At 30.0% G+C, this 18,789-nt stretch overlaps 1 long non-coding RNA gene across 1 annotated transcript; it reads right to left on the reverse strand.

Moving 5' to 3' along the window:
• Positions 1–12,898: 12,898 nt before the first annotated feature.
• LOC114074828 lies at positions 12,899–15,504 on the reverse strand. The gene is made up of 2 exons (XR_003575121.1): positions 14,698–15,504; positions 12,899–13,375 (listed from the first exon to the last, which is right to left on the reverse strand). It is a non-coding gene; the product is annotated as an uncharacterized LOC114074828 (long non-coding RNA).
• Positions 15,505–18,789: the final 3,285 nt, after the last annotated feature.

The following is an 18,789-nucleotide window of genomic DNA, read 5'->3' on the forward strand; positions in this document are numbered from 1 at the left end:
TTTTTTGGCCTTGCTACTTGCATATTCAAATTTTAAATATAATCTCATATACATTTAAAACTCATATATATTACATAAAAATATCATATTGTTATAGGGTTATTCAAAATCGAACGAAATCAATAATATGAATCGATAATTTAGTTGTTGGATCAATTGTTCTGGCTAACAATTTTACGACTCGGGTCTCGATTTACTATAACTTCTTATCGACTTATCGATTCGGATCTCAGTTTGGCCAGATTTCTCATTGGGTGCCCCGATAATCCGATAATAAATTTAATTAATTACATTTATATCACTTAAGTCCTAAGACACTTTAAGCCTTTAGTTTTACACTTCACTCTTTACACTGACTTTATAATTGACAATCAAATTTCACAATAATATTTCAAAGTTGCGACATTCATCATTGATTATCTGTCACTACTCTCACTCTGGCGAGTTATATTGAATAACATTCTCTAAATTTCTAAATAGAGGTTCAAGTGGTTGGTTCCTTTTCTTTAAGTCTTTATTTTTATCTTCTCATTACAGCGAGTGAGTAAGTGAGATATGTCTGCAATATTGCAATACTACAATCTGCAATGAAAAAGTTTTTGTATGTAATAGTCTCATGATCATTAATTATTTTCGTTAGTAGTGTTGTAATGGTTTTTCTTTGTAGTTCATATCAAAATTGGCTTGATTGTTATGAGGAATTCTTTTGAGTTTGCCAGTTTGGGCATTATTGACATCTCTGTCCCTGTTATTATGGAGTTTTATGAAGGGTTTTATGTAATAATGGACGAACAAGGAAAAGTTCATCAGGACTACCGGCTACTGCGTACTATTAACTAGTGATTAGTCCATTAGTAAATCTCAATAAAAATTATGTTAATTGTTCATGATTAACCCGATAATCGAATCGATAACGATCAATAATCGATAAATCAATAATCGATAAACTGATATCTTAATAGTTCCATAACAATTTAGCATGACTACAAACTGATAACCAATAAATTTCAAAATCGAATCGATCGATACGCAGTTGTATCTTGTCATACCCTTGTGTTTATCATTATACATATTATTACTAGTATAATATTGAAAAGTAAGCAAATCTAGATAGTCGGAGCTCTTTTGAATACTTATGTTGTGTATGACAGACTACGTGAAAAAGAATTTGATGAGAATAGAACTACATATCAATCAATTCAGTTTGATTTTGAAACATATCGATTTAACTTATCAATTATCGATTTGTATGTATGCTAATAGAGTCATTTAGATATCGATATAACCGTTAAGATTTTACTTATTAAAAAAATCACGTAATATCACTTATTAAAGCGAGGTAACAACCAAATGAATTCGCCAAATTGTATTATTGCTCAAAAGTCAAAAGCAAATAGTGTTGGCACCTTTTAGGATAATCGAGAACTTGAGACAAACGGTCAAAACTGAAAGTATGAAACCAAACTTTAATTCAAGAACTTTATATATATGCCGAATGGTACAATATAATTTATTAATTTCCTATTGGTTATTACATAATCCATTAAGAAATAACCTCAAATCATTGCAAATAGATTCGATATGAATTTAAGTAACAATTAAAATAAATATTATATTTAAACTATAAATACAATACAATACAACGGATAACAACCATCCATATAGTTTTGCAAAATTCTTTATTTCATGAGACACACTAATTTGATATAGAATTGTTACAAAGATTTGAATCATTTCAAGTTTGATTCATATGAGACTTGTTTCTTCTACTAATACAGTTTGTTTCAAGTTGATTCATGTGATTTGTGACACCTGTTTAACCCTAAGGAGCCGTTTGGTTACGATATGTAACATCTCACAAATTGAGATAGTTAGGAAGAAGCTTAGAAGTTGAAATAGTTACTTTTGAAAAAAATTAACATCTGTAAATTTTCTTAATTCGGGAAAAAGTGAGTTTTTAGTCAACTTTAGATGACCATAACTTCTAGATCAGGATGAGTTAGAGGTAGAAGTTGTTATGATTGGAAAGCCCTAGGAAGTATCTTTCCAACGCTGCCAAGTTTGCTTAATTTCGATTTTGTATGAGTGAGATATGTCTTTAGAAAGTTGGGTTGTTGGATTAAGGATACTCCAATCTAGATTTCGGAAGAGCAAAGTTGTTTTTTCCTTACCCAATTATTTTATTTCGTTTTTGGGTAATAAATTGGGGACTAAACTGATCTTATTGAGTTCACGCTTTTAGAAAAACAAGTTAGGATTTTGAGAGAAGAGAAAAGAAGAGGAAAAGAGGAGAAGGGAGAAAAGGAAGCAAGAAAATTCACGATCATCGAAGTTCGACTTGTGGAATTCATTGAGGGTGATCCTTAAAAATGTACGTGACTATGTGGGTTCGTTCATCCACACACCAATTTATTTAATTCATCGAGTTTTGAGTAGATTGAATGATGAACATTGAAGTTCTTGAAAAACAATGGTTGAATTCTTGTTGGTTGAGTTGTTGCATGCCTAGAGTTGATTTGATTCGTGTTTCCGCGTTGTTTTTCGAGTCTAATCTATTGAGTATTGAGGGTATTAGTGAGTTCTAAGTGTTTGGAAAAAGATCCATGAAAGTTTAGAAGTTTTAGAGATGAAAAAAGGAGAAGAAAAGTCGAAATGCGCGTCCGTAGGGCCTTTGGGTGCCGCGCCTCTCATAGCCCCACAGGACAGCCTCTATCTGTAGGTCCTTGGGGCGGCGCGCCAGCTAGAGCGCCCCAACTTGGCCTCTGAAGTTTGGGGCGCCTCTTAGAGCGCCAAGGACGCCAGTTTACCCCATTTATTCCCTATCTTTTCGTGCTAGTTTATAAGTGATGTACCCACATTTCCTAGTTGATTCCAATATTCTAAGATACGTCTAGTCATCATCAAATCATCCATAAACATGAGATCATGAACCTTGAATCCATAATCCAATTCAAGAAAAGTTATCAAAGTCAAAGAAGTTAAGAGTCAAGTCTAAAAGTTAAGAAGCAAGTCAAAGCAAGTTTTTTAAAAGTTTCCAAGAGTCTTTAATAAACATGTTAACTTTGTTTTAAGGCTCAAGTTACAAGTTAATCAAAGAGTTGAAGTTCATTCTTTAAAGAAATATAAGGGAACTAAGTATTTCCCGAGGAGTTGTTTCAAAACTCAAGTTTTAAGCTAACTAAAGAGTAAAGAGTAAACAGTTAAGTTGATGTTCTTTTCTTCAAAAGTATAGGGGGACTAAGTATCCTCAAAGAGATTTTTAAATGTTTTCACATTTTAAACAAGTAAGGAAACTAAGTTTTCCAAAGAGCCTTCGGGCTAGTTTTCAGAGAAGAGTTATATCTTTATAAAATGAAGCAAGCAGGGAAACTATGATTTCCAAGAAAGTTTTTAAAGCTAAGTTTTGAGTACTAATCTCAAACCACAGAATCAGTATATTTTTTTAGAGTAATTGTCACAATCCGAGTCTACATCTGGACGTGGTTGACACTCAAAGACCATTGTTGGTCCCCAAGCGAACCCTCATCCTGGCTGACTACAAGCGGAAGACTAACTTAAGCATACAAAAGCTTAAAATGGAAGAAAATCAATAAACTCAACTTTAAAAGGCTTTAACTCAAATAAATAACTTTGAATAATCAAATAGTCGCCATAAATAGGCAACTTTAGTCTTTAAAATATTTAATAAAATAAATGATTAATACAAACTCTTCAACTATACTGACTGCCTATGAAGCCTCTAACTGACAAGGATGGAAGTCAGGACAAGATCCACGACCTCCTAACTAAACTGAAAAGAAAATGAAATCCTCCGGAAATAAGGAGGCTCACCATGGCTAACGCGAACTCTGAGATGTATCAACGAAGCTCTTGTTGAAGACCTGGAATACCTGTGTCTGAATCATCAAAAGATGCAGGACAAATGACTCAGTATGTGGAATGTACGAGCATGTAAGGGTAATTCTAAAGCATAACATAAGCTTGATACTTGAATAAAAATATGGAAACAAACTTACCTCTTCTCAAACTTGAAACTCAAGGAATACTCAAGAATAAGATACTCCACTTAGAGGTTAAATACTGAACTCAAAGATGTGATACTCGACTCAAGATACTCAATTCAAAGTACTCAACTCATGATACTTAACTGAACTCATTTCAATATAAAGCATTTTAAACAAGTGCAGTATAAAGAAAAGTTGTTTAAAACATGATGTTAACTCAAGATAATAATATCAAAAAAATATATCATGCTCCCTCTCAAGATCTACTTGTGCAATGCATGAATGAAGTCTCATACACCCATTCATACTAAGCAGAACCCTCGAGGAACCATGTAATATCGCCTCTGTGGGAGTTTCTCTAACCGACAACTATCACTACAAGCCTAAGTGATGATACAACGTCTTACCTCACGTTGTAAGAGGACCATTCTACACCTTGCCATCGGTATAGGACCTTACTCAACTTAGTGGATCCACTAGCTCTCCTTACATGATCATCTAAAAAGTATGACATGTCAATTCCCATGTTGGCTACATGGTTTACATGGAGACTTGAGTTAATATGAACTCTCATCTCCACATTGGTGCTCAATACTACTCCCAAAAATGTACTTTCGCTCATACTTTTAATAAAACTTCTTCCTTTGGATTGAGATAATTTACTGAACCCATTAGCTTTAAAAAGCTCTTTTTGGAATCAATGTTCCCCTTTTAGTTCAAAATTCTTTTGGAACTTCTAGTTCTCCTCTTTACTAAAATGTGAAACATTTGTAAATCTCTAGGGAATACTTAGTTCTCTTATAGCTTTTGAGAAATGAACTCAACTTTTGCTCTTACTTAACTTGAAACTTTAACTCTTAGGGAATACTTAGTTCCCTTACAGCTTTTGAGAAATGAACTCAACTTTTGCTCTTTACTTAACTTGAAACTTTAACTCTTAGGGAATACTTAGTTTCCTTATAGTTTTTGAGAAATGAACTCAACTTCTTGCTTGACTTGAAACTTTAACTCTTATGGGATACTTAGTTCCCCTATAACTTTTGAGAAATGAACTCAACTCTTTACTTGCTTGAACTTTAAGTCTTTAAAACAAAGTGAAAACATTTGTGAAAGACTTTAGAAAACTTTACCTTGACTTACTCTCAACTTCTGCACTTGACTCTTAACTTCCTTGAATTGAAGTATGGGTTCAAGGTTCATGATCTCATGTTTATGGATGATTTCATTATTTTCAACTTGGAGGGTTCATGCGGAATTATGAGCATGAACTACTCAACTCGAGAACTGAAAGGTACTCCTTAACTCAAGATTGTTCGACTTATAGGGTTCATGCGGAATTATGGGAATGAACAACTCAACTCAAGGACTTCATGGATAACATGTAATAGTCCCATGATTACAATATAATCTCAAAAGAAATAAGGAACTCAATATTCAAGACTTCGAACTTGGAGATATCACTCCTCTCAATGATAATCAATTTATGGAATTCATGTGGAAGTTATAGGCATGAACAACTCGACTCGAAGGTCTAAGTAACAGATGGAACTCATGTATATGACTTTCTCACTCTCTCATTTACTTCCTCAAAAACATAGTTTAAATCAATGATGGATCTCAAAGAATTCACTATTGAACTTAAAGACTTTCTTGAGCTCTACTCTTAACTCTCTCTTGAATGTAAATTATGAATTCAAGCATTATGGTTCATGATATGAAGGATCTTTGTGATATTGTAGACTCATGAATGCATACTCTTTACTCTTATACTCACTTGCTTGAGTCTTGAAACAAGTTACTTAGAAGTTGTGGAAGACTCTTCAAAAGGACTTTCTTAGAACGTTTGAAAGAATTCTCAAAACTTAACTCTCAACTCTACCTTGAATGTGAATTTTGAATTCAAGGTTATGATCATGTTAAGACTGATTTTAGGTGTTTAGAAGTAGCTTAGATTAGTTATAATTGAAAATGAGTGAAGGTGCACTTTAAACGAACTCAAACGGAGCTACCGGAGGCAAAATGGATTGGGCATATTACCCTGGGGCTATTGCTGGCGCGGAGCCCCAACGCTTGATGGACAGAGATGGGTTTGGGGCGCTCTGGCAGGCGTGCCGCGCCAGGCCCCCAACCCAGAATTTCTGCCGAGCACTTTTGCTCATTTTCTCACCCTAAATTGCCTAAATTCGAACGTTTTCTTCCCTAGACACTTGGATTCAATTACTTAACTTAATTACTCTCTAATCTACTGGAAATAACACTAAAATTACTCAATTTGATCTCAAGAATCATCAAAACTCCAACACAACAAGATTTAGATTGAACATAAAGAACTCTAATCTTTAAACTTTAAGCATGAACTTTCGCTGAAAAAAATACATGATTGGCGTGTGGGTGAAATAACCCAACACTATGGAAGCTTATATACCTTTTAGGGATTAGACCCAATGCGAAAATCCGCAACTAGACTCAAGAATCTCGACGAACGCTTGATCTTCTCCTCTTTTCACTTCTTTTCTCTTCTTGCCTCTTCTTGAACTCTCAACTAAAACCCTAAGCGTATTTTTTGATTATGAAACTGAACCTAAAAGGATTATAACCTTAAAATATGACTAAAAACAAGTTAAATCTGATTGGGTAAGGAAAGGACCAAAATACCCCTTATTATTTTCGGCTAACTTTCCTTAACTGGACAACCTAACTTCAAAAGGGCATATCTCACTCATCCAAACTCAAAATTTAGCAAACTCGGTGGCTTTGAAAATATAATTCAAATATATTTCCAATGGTATCTTGTAGAACACCTAACTCAACCTTTATTAGGAGTTATAGTCGTTTAAATTTGATCCAAAACTCATACTTAGCTTAACTCTCAAAATTTCAGATTTTTGTTATTCTCAATTTAATTCTTTTTGGAACTCTTGATGCTAATTCTAGAGAACTGACCTTAAGACTTAAGAAACTTTTAATTCCTTGGTGAAACATCACTTACTACTATTAACGACTCAAGTCTTAGTTCGAAAGAATTTTTCTGGGGTGTTACAATAAAATTGACCATCAATGTGGGGATGTGAGTTTTAGATTAACTCAAGTCTCCATGAAAAACATGTAGCCATCATGGGTAGAAAAGGAGCATACCTTTTAGATGAATCCTTTTCACAGTTTACTAGTGGATCAATTAGGCAGTTCAAATCCTATACTCTAGTAAAGTTAGGATGGTCCTTGGTAGTGAGGTAAAATGATGTATCATCACTATAACTATTAAGTGATGTTGTCGATTAGAGAAACTCTCACATTAGTAGTTTCATGGTTCCTCAAGAGGTTCTGCTTAGTATGAATGGGGGTATGAGACTTCATTCATGCATTGCACGAGTAGACTTTAAGAGGAAGCATGATATGTCTTTTACTATGACTAAGAATTTACATCAGTTTATTTTGTATTTTTACATACATCTCAAAGTTATTTTGTATCTTTTGATACACAAAGAGTTCACATCATGGTTTTAAACAACTTATCTTTATTATGCACTTGCTTTTAAATTTCTTAATATTGAAATGAGGTAGTTGAGAATTTTGAGTTGAGTAGAGTCAAGGTAAGTTCATCTTATTCTTATCAAGCTTAAGTTTTTGTTAGCATTTCAACTCACATACTCGTACATTCAAGGTAGTGATGCCAGTTGGCCTGCATCTATCATGATGCAGACGCAGGTAACTAGGATTGACATTCCGGCGCACCGTTGATCCAGTGAGCAGTTCAGAGTCAGTTGGTGAGCCTCCTTGCTTTCCGGAGGATCCATTTTCATTGCTTTCTAGTTTAGTTCATTAGGATGTTGTGGGGTTCGTTCAACATCCATCTTTGATTTAGAGGCTTCATAGACAGATCGAGTTAGTTTCTTTGGTCTTTTCATATCTCTTGTAAACTATGAGACTTGAGTTGCCATTTTGGCTAAGTATCATTTTAAAGTTATTTCTTGAGTTAAGTCTTCTGCTGAGTTAAGTAAGCCAGGTCAAGGGTTCGCTTAAGACCAGTAATGGTCATTGGGTGTCGGTCACGTCTAGGGTGTAGGTTTGACGCGTGACAATATAAGAAGACATGTCATTCATGTATAAAACATTGTATTAGTTTTACTATGTTTGGTAGAAGTTTTTTATTAGGTTGAAAAGTCAACATGACTTATACTATGTTGGTTGATAAGTTCTATATATTGCGTAAAAGTTATTCATGTATTAATTTTATGTGGTGTTTGGTTGCCTTATTTGTAATTGTACATAATTAATACCTACATAACTTATGAGGGAATCTATGTATAAGTTCTACAGGATAGAATGTGGAATAAGTTATGTAGGTATTAAATAGATAAACTACACATTTATTCCTAATAACTTATTTTTATTTTTTTTTTCAATGGAAACTTTACGTAACTATTCTATTTTTCCAACTATTTTCGTTTCTTATTTTTTTTATACGCACAACTTTTTATTTGTTTTCATTTAAAATCTAAAAAAATATTTATTAATATTATAAATAGGAACGTATAATTTTAATAGCGCATATGTTAATTATAAATTCACATTATATATTACTAAATATATCCACATATGTAGTTATCATGTAACAATTTTTTATTTAAAATGTGAATTTACATAATATTTATAAATTTTGTATACTAAAACTATACGATCAAAACATGCATTATATTGACATAAATTTAATTATATAAAATAGGATAATATTGTACTTGGAATATATTACTAGTATTATAATTTTATAAGCTTTAAACATTAAAAACAATGAGAAAAAAACACAAAATTCTTAGTTAAGTATAGAGAAAAAATTTTCTTTATTTTTTAAGGGAAAATTTATACTATTTGCTTACTTATTTTATTTGTAAATAGTATATATTAATTTATATTGGAATCAATATTTAATAATTAATAATTAATGTAATGTAATCTTTACATAACTAAACTCTGCATAATTAATACCTGCATAACTAACTCTGCATAATTAGTACCTACATAACTCTAATCAGTAACCAAAAGACCTCTAAGAACTTGTCTTCTTTGCCGAATATCATTCGTCTGTTTGCAACAAAATTCAAAGTGATAAAAAAATTACAATCACAAGTAAATAAAATATGACAACAATATTTTATCGACAAAATAAAGTGGAGACAAATATATTTGTTTCATTTGATTCTTCTTGAGAGTTGTTAGTAGCATACCTTTCTAATTAGGATGATTTGAATTTTCGAAGATTTATTTAATCTTCATGAAAGGATTTTGTGGATCTTCTTGAAGTATGAAATTGTTAAGAAGACCACATGTTGATGTAATTTTTATGAATATTAGGTTATGGGATATTAGAGATCTTGATTTTTATAAATATTCAAGATTTATGAAATATTTGAGATCTTGATCTTTATAAACACTCAAAAAGTTTATAGGATATTTGACATGCCTCTTAAAGAAATATAATATTCCTTTTATATAGTCATAAGCTAGAGTTAGTAAAGTTCTAGTTTTCCAGAATTCTAAGTGGAATCAAATAGTTCTACAAAATTTCAATATCTACAAATATTCCTATTTTAAAGTTTGTCAAAGTATAGATTTAATGAAACTCAAAACTAGGCTTAAAATACTCATTCTTTCACCTTTGCAATTTTACAACTTCATATTTACATGTTGAGAAAATACATAATCACTCCATTAAAGTAATACATGTTTTTTTAAAAAAGACACTTCAACTTTGTAGGGGTACTATTACCCTCTTATTCTTATTTAGAATGAATTTATTGTCTCAATACGTGCCTATTTGGCATGTAGAGTGTAGTTCACTCTGAGTTGAACCAAAAAGTAAATAAATATTAATTTAAGTATTTATATTATTAGAAATATTATTTTTTTCTTTTGTTTAAATTTATTTTATTGTACTTTCTCAATTCTTTATTTTTGTTTTCTTCTTCCCCAAATTTCAAAAGAACCAACTATCTTTCTTTATCTTCTGCAACTTAGAAGATCCTTTTTCTTCACTCATTTTTTTCCTTGTCTTCTTTCTTCTCTTTTTTCTTCTTCTTTTGCCCTTAATTTTTTCCAAAATAATAATAATCGTAAACCTCCTTGATAACATTGTTTCTTTTTTAAAAATAAATAAATAAACTGTTACGTAGAGTATTATAAAATTTCATTACCTTCATCGTAATGGAGTAGCGCTGCATAATTGTTGTAATTTTGAAAAGAAAATGATAGCTTGGAGGTGATTATTAATTTTTAATTTATAATTTATTCGTAATTTTATTTTTAATTTAACAATAATTTGATGATATTAATGATGAAAATGGTATTATAATAGTGACGTGATGAAGACTACTTCAGAGGATTGACGAAAATGGCGTTTACATAGAGGATTCATGGGGATGAAGGACTGAAGAAGAGCAGAGGAGGGTAATGAAGAAACAAGAAAAAAAATGAAAAAAAAAAAGAAGAAAGAGAAAAAAGAAAATAAAGTTAATAAAATATGAAAAATCAAAAATGAAAATAAAGATTAAAAATTAAATTAAGACATGGCAGATAATAGCTGGTGAATGATTGCATTTCTTTTCTTGCAATTTAAGGTGACTGAAAAATGGACTATGGTGGTAGAGGCCCAACCAACCAAAGTTGGGTGGGGCTCCACCCATTTTTTGACACATGAATTGTGGGACCTTTCTAAAAATAAAAGCTGAAACAAAAAAGTAAATAGTGAGGTCGACACTATTAAATGTTCACTTAAATCTAAGAGAGAGAAGATGAACAAGATTCTGAATTTCTTTTCTCTTCTTCAAAGGAGGTGGAAAAAAGAAGAAGTAAATAGTGGGGTCTACAATATTAAATTTTCACTTAAATTTAAGATAGACAAGATGAACAAGATTCTGGGTTTCTTTTCACTTTTTCAAAGAAGCTGGGACAAAAAGTCAAAAGTAAATAATAGGATCTACCATCTACAATATTAAATGTTCACTTAAATCTGAAACAGAAGATGAACAAGTTTCTTTTCTCTTCTTAAAGGAGAAAGAAGATATGAATGACTTTCGAAAGAACAAATTTTTGCTTCTTCTTCTTCTTCTTTCTTAAAAAAATGGGTCAAGATATGAATAATTCTCCTTCAAGCTTCTTCTAGGATTTTTATCTACATAAGATTTTCAGATACAAATTTTTCTTCATATTATCTGTTTATTTGATTGTTGACTTTTCATGCAAGCTCCTAATTGTGAATTCATATTTGTAGTCAAAAATTGAGAAATATATATATAAATTAAGATCCGCATCGAAGATCAAACTGAATTTTCTACAAATATCTGTTTGTTTGATTGATGACTCTTCGTGCAAGCTCCTAATTGTGAATTCATATTTTTACTCAAAAATTGAGAAAAATTACTTGATAAATCTCTATGTAACATCATATTTGATATAGAAAAAAATTAGATCAAGATTAGTATATGTGTGAATACAATAACAAGCAATGAAAAAATTATTTAACTTATTAATGAGAAAATAATCTCAAAACTTAATCACATATAGATTAATCTTGTATTTGTTGCATTGAGGCTGATTGTATGTCAAAATTTACTGGTTTTCCATGTTCATGTTTTTGTCCTATTTTGCTTTTGAATGTCACATGCGATGTCTTTTCTTTTTTTTTTTCTCACCTTTTGGCTTCATTTTTGAATATCCATTTTCCTTTCTCTTTTTCTTAACTAGTAAACTTAGCCGCACTATGTGCGGTGTATAATTTTTTTTTTTAATTTTCAAATTCAAATTGATTAGCCAATAAATTTTAACATATAGATAGATTTGTAATTTCAATTCAATTCATGAATTGATTTTATCAAAAAATAAATATCCTTAAATTAGGCCAAATACTTATACTTCTTTTTTTGGTTGAATAGTACATATTATTTTATATTAGTTATAATATATAATCAAGAATTTATGTCTTTATTATCAATTTGAATGAGTTCTCAAAATTAAATATAGTCACCTTTGATATTTTATAAAAGATTTAAAGTGGAATTTTTAGTCTTTTAAATTTTTTAAAAGGTTTCAAAAGAATTAAAATAGTAACACATCTAAAAACGGTCTTAGAAATATGAAAATTATTTGCAGTAGATAAGTTACCTATAATTTGAAGACTTAAAAAGTACTTTAATATTTGTCTATTAAAATTTAAAGCTTATTCTCTATATGTTGATTCTTTGTGTTTTATTTCGAAAAAAAATGTTTTAGTATTGTTTTTTAAACTTTAGCCTTGTTTAGAGTCGCCACTTAATTTTTAAGAAAAATCAAGAAAACTATTTTTTCAATCGACTAAACAGGAAATCAATTGAAAAGAGTTTTTAAGGGGTTCGAGGTTCATATTAACGCCTTAGGAAGGTTTTTAGAAGCATCTAAGAAGTCCGCTGACTTGCGGTTATCCGACAACTAATTTATTTGGCCAAAAATGTTCCGATTTAATCTTGGATTGAAAATTTATTTAGAAACTTGTAGAAACGTTATCCTACTATCTAAGTGAGATTTTTACATGCAAAATTTATTATTTTTAGGGAAAATGCACAAGTACCCCCTCAGCCTATGCCCGAAATCTCAGAGACACACTTATATTATATTAAGGTCCTATTACCCCCCTGAACTTATTTTATAAGTAATTTTCTACCCTTTTTCGGCCTACGTGGCACTAGCTTGAAAAAAAAGTCAACCAGCGTTGGGCCCACAATATAGTGCCACGTAGGACAAAAAGGGGTAGAAAATTATTAATAAAATAAGTTCAGGGGGTAGTAGGACCTTAGTATAATCGAGCATAGGTTGAGAGGGTACTTGTGCATTATCCCTTATTTTTAAATCTATTTAGAGTCGATTAATTAGTTTGAATAGTTAAAACATTACAAAGTCTTGTGGGGATTTGAATTTTTTAACCCTAAAACTAACGGCAATTAATAACAAGTAAATAAACGCGATAAAGTAAAAGAAAAAGAGAGAGAGAGTTGGGTCCAAATTCGATTTCTATCCGCCTAGACCGGTATTTGGACCCATTTTGTTTTGAGCGTTTGACCCACTTCAATTGTATATGTCCTAAACTAACAAGATAATAATACAAAATAATAAGGGGCTTAGGACCAACTAAACAAAATACAATTTCTTGGAACTAAGAGCAGGTCTTTGGCCAATCATTTCAAAACTCTCCTCCATGTATGCATTTTTCAACTCCGACACATGTGCGTCAACTCCATAGGACCTGCTCTTCGACTTCTATGATTAGCTGAATTCGAGGGAAACAGGGGATTTGGGGCCTTTATGGCCCATTTCGAAATGCAAAGCCAAATGAGACTTCGATCGAACTTGTACTCCATATGAGTTCCCGCGATACAAAAAAAACAAGGATAGGAATCAGTATCCAAAATAAATATAGCAACATGCATCTAACTATTCTTCAATCAAACAATGAAAACCAAAGAAAGAATATAAAACAACAAATGACCAGTGACTAAATTGATGTAATAATAGCTTAAACCACTATTTTAGATAAATTTAACCACTAGTTATGATACACATCAACAGCTAACCGGATTGTCGTTGATTCAACACATTTTATCAACCAAGGCAGAGAAATAAATACCTATAGGAATAAGATGACACTCATAATAGACCTCCATCAAAATATTCACAGTTTGATAGTCATTATGCTTGGATAGTAAACAAAATGAAAACAAACTCAAATAAGGGAGTTCGAAACAAACAGAGAACAGTCAAACCATTTGTTAAATTTGGCTAATCAACATTTATGTCAAAGGAGCACATGCCGCACTTTAAATCCATTTTGATAATTCGAAATTTGCATAAAGATCTAATCTAATATTGCATTATCATCGAACCAAATACATGTGAGAATTAAATCAACTTATCTGCCGATGGGATAGAAATCACAAACAATCTCTCAATCGAAAGGCGATAAAAATTAAACATTAAAAGTAGAGTATTGTGGAGTAATCAAGAAAATAAATAAACATAACCACAACACAGAGGCTAATATACAATTTGAGATATTATAGAACTGAAAAATTTGCAAACTAAAGAAAATAGATATTTCCTTGCTAAACATGAAAAAATAACTTTAAAAAAATATGTTGTATCCATTTTGAGCTAGCAAAACAGTTTAGTCAGCTTAGACTTTATCATTCACAAGTAAGTAGCAATTAACGAGAGGAAAGCAAAGACAACAGTACATCACAGTTAATATAAACTTTCATTAAGTAAACGATCATTCTAGCAAGGCAGGGTGATTCAACAAACAAAATAATGAAAAAGTGAGTGAAAACAACTTGGTGAAATACTCTCGAATTGCAACACACGGATAAGTGGCACGTAATTAGTTATATCTTGCTATCATTCAACTCATGATACAGTGAAATTGCTCCTAAGCAAATAATATTTTAAGTAGAAAATGAAATAGAACACCCATATTGATGAAGCAAACCGAATTCACACGGAAAGCGAGTAAATTAAAAAAAAATCGATTATCTAAAAAAAAGAAGCTATGTTGTTGACTTGAGACAAAACAGACTCGAAACAACTCCAATTTTTTATCATTCAAAGTAACTTAGAAATTAACATGGCAACATATTGAACATAAACCAAAATACGAGCTGAAATCGGGGATTACCTTTTAAACGACAACAAACTGGACAACGACGAGCTTAGAAGTGAACTATTCCACCACCAATGACAAATCTACGACGAGAACAGTTTACTCGCAAGCATAACACTATAGTTCTAAATTCTACTTTGATTTTTCATTGTCTATACTTGTGAACTTCAATTTTCCCTTTTTGTATTTTTTGCTAGTTTCTTCTCATATCTTTCTCCAACCAAAAAGAAAAGCCAACCAAAAATCTCTATCCTTTTTTCACCAGTTCTTCGTAAAAAAAAAATCTCCAACAGAAAACTTGCTCCCACCTTAATGCAAGCTCTCTCTCACTATATCTTTAGCTAGATTTTTCTTATGTCGTCTAAATGTTTTGCTCTAAAATAAATTTTCAATATCAAACTCTCTCCACAGATTTTCTAAAAAAGATTTCCCTCCCAACATTGAAGGAGAAAGAGAATATTTATAGCTGGAGAATTAGGCACGATTTTTGAAAGGTAGGGCCGATTCGGATTCGGATCAATTTCGAATTCTTCCTTCAAAAATTAAAAAAAAAACACTTTTTTTGGGACTTTGACCCATTCCAGAAGAGGAAAGGGCGAATGACGGCCGAGATTGATTACATCGTCCTTAGGGGGGTGGCGTGGCTTCATCTCGTGGCTCCAAGGACAGACAAACATGCATTTGCTTCTGCGCTCATACGAAACGGAAGTGATACGAATAATACGACAAGGAAGGCCGAATATTGGGTTGTACTCGCCAGACTATTGTCGTTTCTCGCATGGAGATGACGAGGCACTTTTCTTGGGATTCTAGTGCGTAGCCAAGGACAAAGTTAAACTTTTTTTGGTAATAAGAACATTGTTCTTGATTTCTTTGTGAAGGGGAAATTGGGTCGGGTCGGGCCGGCTAGCAAGAGCAGGTAGGCTGGGAATTTTGGGATTGTGGATTGGGCTGAAATTTCTGTAAGGAATTAAATTGGGTCAGATCTCTGGGGTTTGGGTTGGGTCTAAATTTGATATTAAGAGAAAGGTGGTGGGCTGGAAAGCCAAAGACTTGGTCTTAAAAAGGGTTGGGCTGAAATTCAAAAGGGACCTAAATTTTGTCCTTGGAATTAACAAATTAGCCAAACTATGTCTTGGCGAATTCCGCTAAAAATAAATAAATAAGACAAATTATTATAAGCTAATTAACAAGCTTCTCAATTTTAATGAAATAAAATAATCAACTTAATTGTAATATAACTAATCCAAAAATGTAGACTAATATACGACTAAACTAAGTAGTAAAGTATAAAATCTTTTGAGACGATTTTCAAATAATAATAAAATATACTAATTATCTACATGATTATGTAAATCATATATATTATGTAAAAAAATATAAAAGTGGTGAGATTAATTTAAAGTAACTTAAAACTTTTAAACTTTATAAAATCTAATTATTTTAAATCGTTTAATATTAAGAAACTCGTTAATTAATTCCTATCGAGGAGGGTCGTAGTTGGGTGTCAACACTTTGGAAGAAAATGGGTGATACATGATTTTAGTTCTGCAAAATAATTTTTGGTGATGTAGAATTAACAAAAAAAATAATATATTGTTGTCAAAATACATAGTAAAATAAGTAATAAATGAGAAATTATAAAAGAATGATAAAAGGTTTTAAATATAAATATAAAAAAAAATTCTTATAATATTTAATAAAAACTTATAATTAGACTCTAGGATTTTTTCTAAATAAGGTAAATAAAAAAAATTATTCGCAAATAATAAGAATATTTATAATTATTAACGATAAATAATATTTTAATATAATTAAAGTGTAAGAGAAAACGTTAAGTAAATTTTTGAAATAATTATAATGGAGGATGAATGGTTAGGTAATAAGTATATTTGGAATAATATCGCTATTAATTTTTCCCTTAATAAATTCTCTCCTATAATTTTACATTTTTTTAAAACTTATTTCAACGCTACTTTTTTATTCTCCCTTTTTTAATTTTATTTTTCATTTTTTTGTCTTTGCTTATTTAATTCCACTAAGAAAACAGTAACAATTAGCATCATATCTTAAGAGATTCAAATTAGCTCGTCTTTAAAATTTTTACTAATTTATATTTAAAAAAAGTAACAATTAGAATAGTATCTTAATATAATTAAGTTAGTTTGTCTTTAGCATTTTACTAATTTATGCAAAATGTTAAAAATAAATTCTCTTAACTAATTTTTCTTATATTTTTCATGATTCATATTTTTTTGAAAATTTAAAAATAACTTCATGATAATTTTGATTATCTTCCGCCGTTAAGTGTATCCACAAATACATTTTAATGTCTTAAAGAATTATTTTTAGTGCTAACTTTTATTAATGATTTTGCTTTTATAATTTCATATAAAAAAATAATTCAATCATTCTATTATCATCCTTATTAGAAGTAAAATAATTACTAAAATAGTCTTTGTCGATAGGTTTTGCATTACAAAATTAGTGTAGAGGAAAATTAAGCTAATTATAAAAATATATTTGGTTAGAAATATTTTTTTGATGTGCTTTTAAAATGTCACAAATTTAATCATTATGTAATTGGGGGTTATGAAGGTACAAAGTTAGAAGTTATAATAAGTTACTAATAAGTATTAATTAAGTATAGATGTTATGAAAGATGAAGAGGTGTGAGTTTATGATAAAAATAAATATATAAAAATAAGTGAAAAAGTAAAATAAAAATTACCATATTTTTCTAATAAACAAAAGATGTTTAAGTAAAATCCTCCACCATTTTTATGATTTAATTTTATTATATGAAATTTTTTTTTACCTTATTTAAAAAATTTCAAATTAATTAAAAGTCTCTAAATATTCTTCTACTGATAAATATTATTTTTAATAATTACTATTATTTTGAACAATATATATTTTTTCTCTTAGTTTATATTATAGGAGAAAAATCTATTAAGAAAAAAATTAATTAAGAAAAAATTTAAAAGGGACAGAAAATCAATAAGTTAACCAAAAGGAATGAAAAAAAATTTAAAATTTTCAAGAAAAGTAATGCTATGGATGTCATAAAATAAAATTAAAAAAAATTGTTGATTAAATTCTCAAAACCGTGAAGCAACGTTTTGGCTTATAAATAATTTCTCTATATAAATAATATAATTAAGAATGTAACGTTAAAATGTGTTTTGGCCATATTATTGTTATGTGATTGTGAGATACGAAATCGTAAGATGGATCGATTTATTTGATTCTTAGCTATATAACATGTTTGTATTTAATATTTAGTATTATACTTTATATTGAGATTTGAGATATTATATTTATTTATTAGTTATATTTAATATATATTTGTATAACAATTTTATAGCTAGTGAGGAGGAAGATATTGTTAGACGAAATTGAATATCAAATTAATAAAAATAAGATAAACTGCGATTTTTCAATTAACTAATTAAGTTGATTTAACCAATCAGCTCTTGTTGCATTGGAGGTTTGACTGGAGAATTATAAATTATCCTTACGATAATAACATAAAAAAGACATCAAATTATAGTTAGCTAATCAAGCAAAATAATAAAAATATTAGTCATAATTTGAAGAGGAAAGAAGGATCATGTTCTCAACATAACATAATTCGATTCTCCAAAATTTACAAATCAATTATTTTTTCCATAAAAGAATCATGATTTGTGTCATCAAAAATCCAAAAATAATAATAGTAATGACCATCATACATGTCTCAAAGTAGGTATTTATAGGTGTAATATTTTGGAGTTATACATTTTTATATTAAATTATTTGAAGGTTATGAATATGAACTATTAAGAGCTACATATATTACTAAAAAGTTAGAAGTTATATATATATTATTAAAAGGTTAGGAGTTATCTATATTATTAAATTAATTAAGATTTGAATTTATGTAATTGAAAAGGTATGAATTAAAAAGATGATTTTATAAAATAAAACAATTGAAGAAAATTAGAGAAAATGTCAAAAAAAAAAAAACCACACATAAAAAAAGAAGATAAATAGGATCCTTAGCCATTGAGAGGTGCCACATCATTACTTTTTTTTATCTAACTTTTTATATATATATATATATAT

This window comes from Solanum pennellii, chromosome 11 (assembly GCF_001406875.1).
Source record: "Solanum pennellii chromosome 11, SPENNV200".
NCBI lineage: Eukaryota > Viridiplantae > Streptophyta > Magnoliopsida > Solanales > Solanaceae > Solanum > Solanum pennellii.